We start from the raw sequence: 8,427 nt of genomic DNA, 5'->3' as shown, positions 1-8,427 counted from the left end.
GTAATAAACTCTATATAGGAGAAACACAGCATTCCATACTCATCCGTTTAAAACAACACCTTTATAACATCGGGGAAGGTAGACTGTCCACCCCTCTAGTCAACCATTTTCAACTCCATTCCACACAACACCTAAGAGTCTCGGGCCTGGAATCAAATGACAGATGGACCACCAGACAACGGAAAAGAGCGGAGAAAAACTGGATTCATACATTAGCAACACTAGCCCCAAATGGCCTGAATATTATGCCATAAACACATGCACACAAACCTTCCCCCCTCAGCTATATTTTACCATTTCTTCTGGTTCTAGTCAACACTATCCTCTGCCACAGCTTTTACTTAACCTTTTTGGGGTGGGTGTCCTCCACCATGCCAGGGAATTGAACCATTCCATCTGGTGTGGTGGACGGACGCCCACCCCATTTCGCCACTGATGCCGTTGCATCCACGCCCACACCCACTGTCTATACCACCGTTGCTTAAGGATTATAGTTTATTTATTTATTTATTTTTTTTTTTTTTTTTTTTTTTTTTTTTTTTTTTTTTTTTTTTTTTTTTTTTTTTTTTTTTTTTTTTTTCTCAAAAGTTGTTCATCTTTTTGTTGCCTCTGCCTCAGTTTCAGCCTTCTGGGGCAGACGTCCGCTGCTGGACTGGGGAGTCGAACCCTTTCTGCCAACATGGGGCGTGGATGTCTGCCCCACTGAGCTACCAACACAGTTGTGCCATTAAAGCATAGCTGTGTACTTATTGTTCCCCCCCCCACCCCCCTTTTTTTTTTTTTTTTTTTTTTTTTTTTTTTTTTTTTTTTTTTTTTTTTTTTTTTTTTTTTTTTTTTAATTAAAATTGGAATTCTTCAGATCTCACATAGCAGTACTCTTCGGCCATAACAGTTTTATGTGAACTTCCTGGGGTGGGCGTCCGGTGCCATGCCGGGGAATTGAACCATTCCAGCCGGTTTGGTTGACGGACGTCCACCCCACTTCGCCACTGCCGTCTTCTTTTCAGCTTTCAATTTCCATTTCAGAACTGAGCACCAACTTCACAATCTTTACATACCTTACAATAATCCCCAAGTCAGTCGGCCAGTGCCCAAAACCACAACAGTGGCAATCCCAAACCCCAACCCAAACCCCAACCCTAACCTAACCCTAACCCTAACCTAACCCTAACCCTAACCCTAACCCTAACCCTAACCCCTAACCCTAACCCTAACCCTAACCCTAACCCTAACCCCCTAACCCTAACCCTAACCCTAACCCTAACCCTAACCCTAACCCTAACCCCGGGTCGGTCCCTAACCTTAGATACGAATTTGGAAGTCTGCCATTTTGGCCCCTACATCGCACCAGGGGCCTTCAGGAAAATTATCAACCACATCATTGGACTCAGGGGGACCCAGACTTATTTTTAAGGGCCTTTAAAACCTAAAAAAAAAATAAAAATTATGGTGTAATTCAGAAAACTGCCACCAGATGTCACTTAACTTTGACTTTCCCCTAACCTCCAAATAAAGCCCCTAACTTCACTTCCAAATTCGTATCTATTTTGTATGCATTCAAATAGATAGGAATTTGGAATTTTTTATTTCTGGGGACCTGGTTTGGACCAAGGGGCCTCTGGAAAACATTTGGCTCCAGGGATGCCTACACTTATTTTTGAGTGCATTTAATCCTTCAAAATATGACTAAATTTGGGATGAAATTCTGCCACCTGCCACTACGTCAATCCCCTAACATCACTTCCAAATTCATACCTATGTGAATGTATGCAAAATAGATATGAATTTGGAAGTGTTTTTTCTCTGGGGGCCTGGTTTGGACCAAGTGGTCTCTGGACAATTCTCAATCACACCTGTGGCCCCAGGGGTGCCTGCACTTGTTTTGGAGTGCATTTCACCTAAGAAAATATTGCCATCGACGTAAAGTTTTTTGGACAAACACTGGCTGGTTCTACCATATTTGGAGCCCAATGGCTCCTGTTGCAAAGACTCCAGGGCCTTTGCCCCTCTGCTGAGATTCAGCTTTGATATTCATCTTTTACACCCATTCAGATACTTGCAAGAATGGATGCAATCCCACTCCCCATGCAGGTGATGGGGGGGGACAGAGTGTAAACTTGCTTCCAAATTTATATCTATTTACAGTGAAAAACCACTGACTTCCAAAACTGTATCTACTAACGCCGACTTCCAAATTCGTATCTATTTACATTGAAAAACCACTGACTTCCAAATTCGTATCTATTTACATTGGACTTCCAAATTTGTATCTATTTACATTGAAAAACCACTGACTTCCAAAACTGTATCTGCTAACATTGACTTCCAAATTTGTATCTATTTACATTGGACTTCCAAATTTGTATCTATTTACATTGAAAAACCACTGACTTCCAATACTGTATCTATTGACTTCAAATTTTTATCTATTTAGATTGAAAAACCACTCACTTCCAAAACTGTATCTACTAACGCCGACTTCCAAATTCGTATCTATTTACATTGAAAAACCACTGACTTCCAAATTCGTATCTATTTACATTGGACTTCCAAATTTGTATCTATTTACATTGAAAAACCACTGACTTCCAAAACTGTATCTGCTAACATTGACTTCCAAATTTGTATCTATTTACATTGGACTTCCAAATTTGTATCTATTTACATTGAAAAACCAGACTTCCAAAACTGTATCTGCTAACATTGACTTCCAAATTCGTATCTATTTACATTGGACTTCCAAATTTGTATCTATTTACATTGAAAAACCACTGACTTCCAAAACTGTATCTACTAACGCCGACTTCCAAATTCGTATCTATTTACATTGAAAAACCACTGACTTCCAAATTCGTATCTATTTACATTGGACTTCCAAATTTGTATCTATTTACATTGAAAAACCACTGACTTCCAAAACTGTATCTGCTAACATTGACTTCCAAATTTGTATCTATTTACATTGGACTTCCAAATTTGTATCTATTTACATTGAAAAACCAGACTTCCAAAACTGTATCTGCTAACATTGACTTCCAAATTCGTATCTATTTACATTGGACTTCCAAATTTGTATCTATTTACATTGAAAAACCACTGACTTCCAAAACTGTATCTGCTAACATTGACTTCCAAATTCATATCTATTTACATTGGACTTCCAAATTTGTATCTATTTACATTGAAAAACCACTGACTTCCAAAACTGTATCTGCTAACATTGACTTCCAAATTCATATCTATTTACATTGGACTTCCAAATTTGTGTGTACTGACACTGGACTTCCAAATTTGTAGCTATTTACATTGATTAATATGGACTTAATTGTTAGCTATTGATATTGACTTCCCAATTTCTATTGATATTGGAATAATGTACCCTGTCCCTCTCTCCCACATAAAGTCAACAGAGAGAGGGCTCATTCAACTAAGAGTTAACATTTCAAAACAGAGAGAAGAATCACAACTGTTAAACTTGGCATAAAAAAGGTGCCATTTATTTATTGAACTGCAACACAGAAGGCAATTTTTGTTGAACTGGTGTAAGAAAGGTGGCATTTATTTATTGAACTGCAACACAGAGGGCAATTTTTGTTGAACTGGTGTAAGAAAGGTGGCATTTATTTATTGAACTGCAACACAGGGCAATTTTTGTTGAGCTGGCATAAGAAAGGTGGCATTTATTTATTGGACTGCAACACAGAGGGCAATTTTCATCGTCCTGGAACAATCGGATACAGCACCACTTGGAACACGAGGACATGGGTGCAATAGGGACACCGGATGGCTCCGATGCCGGCTGGAAGTACCGAATGGGGACTAGTTGGAAAAAAGAAGACAAAAAGGGAAAGTTTTCCATTAACACGGAAAATGCAAATTAAGATGTATTAAACCTGACTTCCAATTTTGTATCTATTTACATTGAAAAACCACTCACTTCCAAAACTGTATCTATTAACATTGACTTCCAAAATTGTATCTACTTACATGTAAAACCACTCACTTCCAAAACTGTATCTATTAACATTGACTTCCAATTTTGTATCTATTTACATGTAAAACCGCTCACTTCCAAAACTGTATCTACCAACATTGACTTCCAATTTTGTATCTATTTACATGTAAAACCGCTCACTTCCAAAACTGTATCTATTAACATTGACTTCCAAAATTGTATCTATTTACATTGAAAAACTAAGACTTCCAAAACTGTATCTATTAACATTGACTTCCAAAATTGTATCTATTTACATTGAAAAACTAAGACTTCCAAAACTGTATCTATTAACATTGACTTCCAAAATTGTATCTATTTACATTGAAAAACTAAGACTTCCAAAACTGTATCTATTAACATTGACTTCCAAAATTGTATCTATTTACATTGAAAAACCACTCACTTCCAAAACTGTATCTATTAACATTGACTTCCAAAATTGTATCTATTTACATTGAAAAACTAAGACTTCCAAAACTGTATCTATTAACATTGACTTCCAAAATTGTATCTATTTACATTGAAAAACTAAGACTTCCAAAACTGTATCTATTAACATTGACTTCCAAAATTGTATCTATTTACATTGAAAAACTAAGACTTCCAAAACTGTATCTATTAACATTGACTTCCAAAATTGTATCTATTTACATTGAAAAACTAAGACTTCCAAAACTGTATCTATTAACATTGACTTCCAAAATTGTATCTATTTACATTGAAAAACTAAGACTTCCAAAACTGTATCTATTAACATTGACTTCCAAAATTGTATCTATTTACATTGAAAAACTAAGACTTCCAAAACTGTATCTATTAACATTGACTTCCAAAATTGTATCTATTTACATTGAAAAACTAAGACTTCCAAAACTGTATCTATTAACATTGACTTCCAAAATTGTATCTATTTACATTGAAAAACTAAGACTTCCAAAACTGTATCTATTAACATTGACTTCCAAAATTGTATCTATTTACATTGACTTCCAAAACTGTATCTATTAACATTGACTTCCAAAATTGTATCTATTTACATTGAAAAACTAAGACTTCCAAAACTGTATCTATTAACATTGACTTCCAAAATTGTATCTATTTACATTGAAAAACTAAGACTTCCAAAACTGTATCTATTAACATTGACTTCCAAAATTGTATCTATTTACATTGAAAAACTAAGACTTCCAAAACTGTATCTATTAACATTGACTTCCAAAATTGTATCTATTTACATTGAAAAACTAAGACTTCCAAAACTGTATCTATTAACATTGACTTCCAAAATTGTATCTATTTACATTGAAAAACTAAGACTTCCAAAACTGTATCTATTAACATTGACTTCCAAAATTGTATCTATTTACATTGAAAAACTAAGACTTCCAAAACTGTATCTATTAACATTGACTTCCAAAATTGTATCTATTTACATTGAAAAACTAAGACTTCCAAAACTGTATCTATTAACATTGACTTCCAAAATTGTATCTATTTACATTGAAAAACTAAGACTTCCAAAACTGTATCTATTAACATTGACTTCCAAAATTGTATCTATTAACATTGACTTCCAAAATTGTATCTATTTACATTGAAAAACTAAGACTTCCAAAACTGTATCTATTAACATTGACTTCCAAAATTGTATCTATTTACATTGAAAAACTAAGACTTCCAAAACTGTATCTATTAACATTGACTTCCAAAATTGTATCTATTTACATTGAAAAACTAAGACTTCCAAAACTGTATCTATTAACATTGACTTCCAAAATTGTATCTATTTACATTGAAAAACTAAGACTTCCAAAACTGTATCTATTAACATTGACTTCCAAAATTGTATCTATTTACATTGAAAAACTAAGACTTCCAAAACTGTATCTATTAACATTGACTTCCAAAATTGTATCTATTTACATTGAAAAACTAAGACTTCCAAAACTGTATCTATTAACATTGACTTCCAAAATTGTATCTATTTACATTGAAAAACTAAGACTTCCAAAACTGTATCTATTAACATTGACTTCCAAAATTGTATCTATTTACATTGAAAAACTAAGACTTCCAAAACTGTATCTATTAACATTGACTTCCAAAATTGTATCTATTAACATTGACTTCCAAAATTGTATCTATTTACATTGAAAAACTAAGACTTCCAAAACTGTATCTATTAACATTGACTTCCAAAATTGTATCTATTTACATTGAAAAACTAAGACTTCCAAAACTGTATCTATTAACATTGACTTCCAAAATTGTATCTATTTACATTGAAAAACTAAGACTTCCAAAACTGTATCTATTAACATTGACTTCCAAAATTGTATCTATTTACATTGAAAAACTAAGACTTCCAAAACTGTATCTATTAACATTGACTTCCAAAATTGTATCTATTTACATTGAAAAACTAAGACTTCCAAAACTGTATCTATTAACATTGACTTCCAAAATTGTATCTATTTACATTGAAAAACTAAGACTTCCAAAACTGTATCTATTAACATTGACTTCCAAAATTGTATCTATTTACATTGAAAAACTAAGACTTCCAAAACTGTATCTATTAACATTGACTTCCAAAATTGTATCTATTAACATTGACTTCCAAAATTGTATCTATTTACATTGAAAAACTAAGACTTCCAAAACTGTATCTATTAACATTGACTTCCAAAATTGTATCTATTTACATTGAAAAACTAAGACTTCCAAAACTGTATCTATTAACATTGACTTCCAAAATTGTATCTATTTACATTGAAAAACTAAGACTTCCAAAACTGTATCTATTAACATTGACTTCCAAAATTGTATCTATTTACATTGAAAAACTAAGACTTCCAAAACTGTATCTATTAACATTGACTTCCAAAATTGTATCTATTTACATTGAAAAACTAAGACTTCCAAAACTGTATCTATTAACATTGACTTCCAAAATTGTATCTATTTACATTGAAAAACTAAGACTTCCAAAACTGTATCTATTAACATTGACTTCCAAAATTGTATCTATTTACATTGAAAAACTAAGACTTCCAAAACTGTATCTATTAACATTGACTTCCAAAATTGTATCTATTAACATTGACTTCCAAAATTGTATCTATTTACATTGAAAAACTAAGACTTCCAAAACTGTATCTATTAACATTGACTTCCAAAATTGTATCTATTTACATTGAAAAACTAAGACTTCCAAAACTGTATCTATTAACATTGACTTCCAAAATTGTATCTATTTACATTGAAAAACTAAGACTTCCAAAACTGTATCTATTAACATTGACTTCCAAAATTGTATCTATTTACATTGAAAAACTAAGACTTCCAAAACTGTATCTATTAACATTGACTTCCAAAATTGTATCTATTTACATTGAAAAACTAAGACTTCCAAAACTGTATCTATTAACATTGACTTCCAAAATTGTATCTATTTACATTGAAAAACTAAGACTTCCAAAACTGTATCTATTAACATTGACTTCCAAAATTGTATCTATTTACATTGAAAAACTAAGACTTCCAAAACTGTATCTATTAACATTGACTTCCAAAATTGTATCTATTTACATTGAAAAACTAAGACTTCCAAAACTGTATCTATTAACATTGACTTCCAAAATTGTATCTATTAACATTGACTTCCAAAATTGTATCTATTTACATTGAAAAACTAAGACTTCCAAAACTGTATCTATTAACATTGACTTCCAAAATTGTATCTATTTACATTGAAAAACTAAGACTTCCAAAACTGTATCTATTAACATTGACTTCCAAAATTGTATCTATTTACATTGAAAAACTAAGACTTCCAAAACTGTATCTATTAACATTGACTTCCAAAATTGTATCTATTTACATTGAAAAACTAAGACTTCCAAAACTGTATCTATTAACATTGACTTCCAAAACTGTATCTATTTACATTGAAAAACTAAGACTTCCAAAACTGTATCTATTAACATTGACTTCCAATTTTGTATCTATTTACATTGAAAAACTAAGACTTCCAAAACTGTATCTATTAACATTGACTTCCAAAATTGTATCTATTTACATTGAAAAACTAAGACTTCCAAAACTGTATCTATTAACATTGACTTCCAAAATTGTATCTATTTACATTGAAAAACTAAGACTTCCAATACTGTATCTATTAACAATGACTTCCAAAATTGTATCTATTTACATTGAAAAACTAAGACTTCCAAAACTGTATCTATTAACATTGACTTCCAAAATTGTATCTATTTACATTGAAAAACTAAGACTTCCAAAACTGTATCTATTAACATTGACTTCCAAAACTGTATCTATTAACATTGACTTCCAAAATTGTATCTATTTACATTGAAAAACTAAGACTTCCAAAACTGTATCTATTAACATTGACTTCCAAAATTGTA

Source organism: Telmatherina bonti (assembly GCF_933228915.1).
Source record: "Telmatherina bonti genome assembly, chromosome: 19".
Classification (NCBI taxonomy): domain Eukaryota; kingdom Metazoa; phylum Chordata; class Actinopteri; order Atheriniformes; family Telmatherinidae; genus Telmatherina; species Telmatherina bonti.
This window is presented reverse-complemented; position numbering follows the sequence as displayed.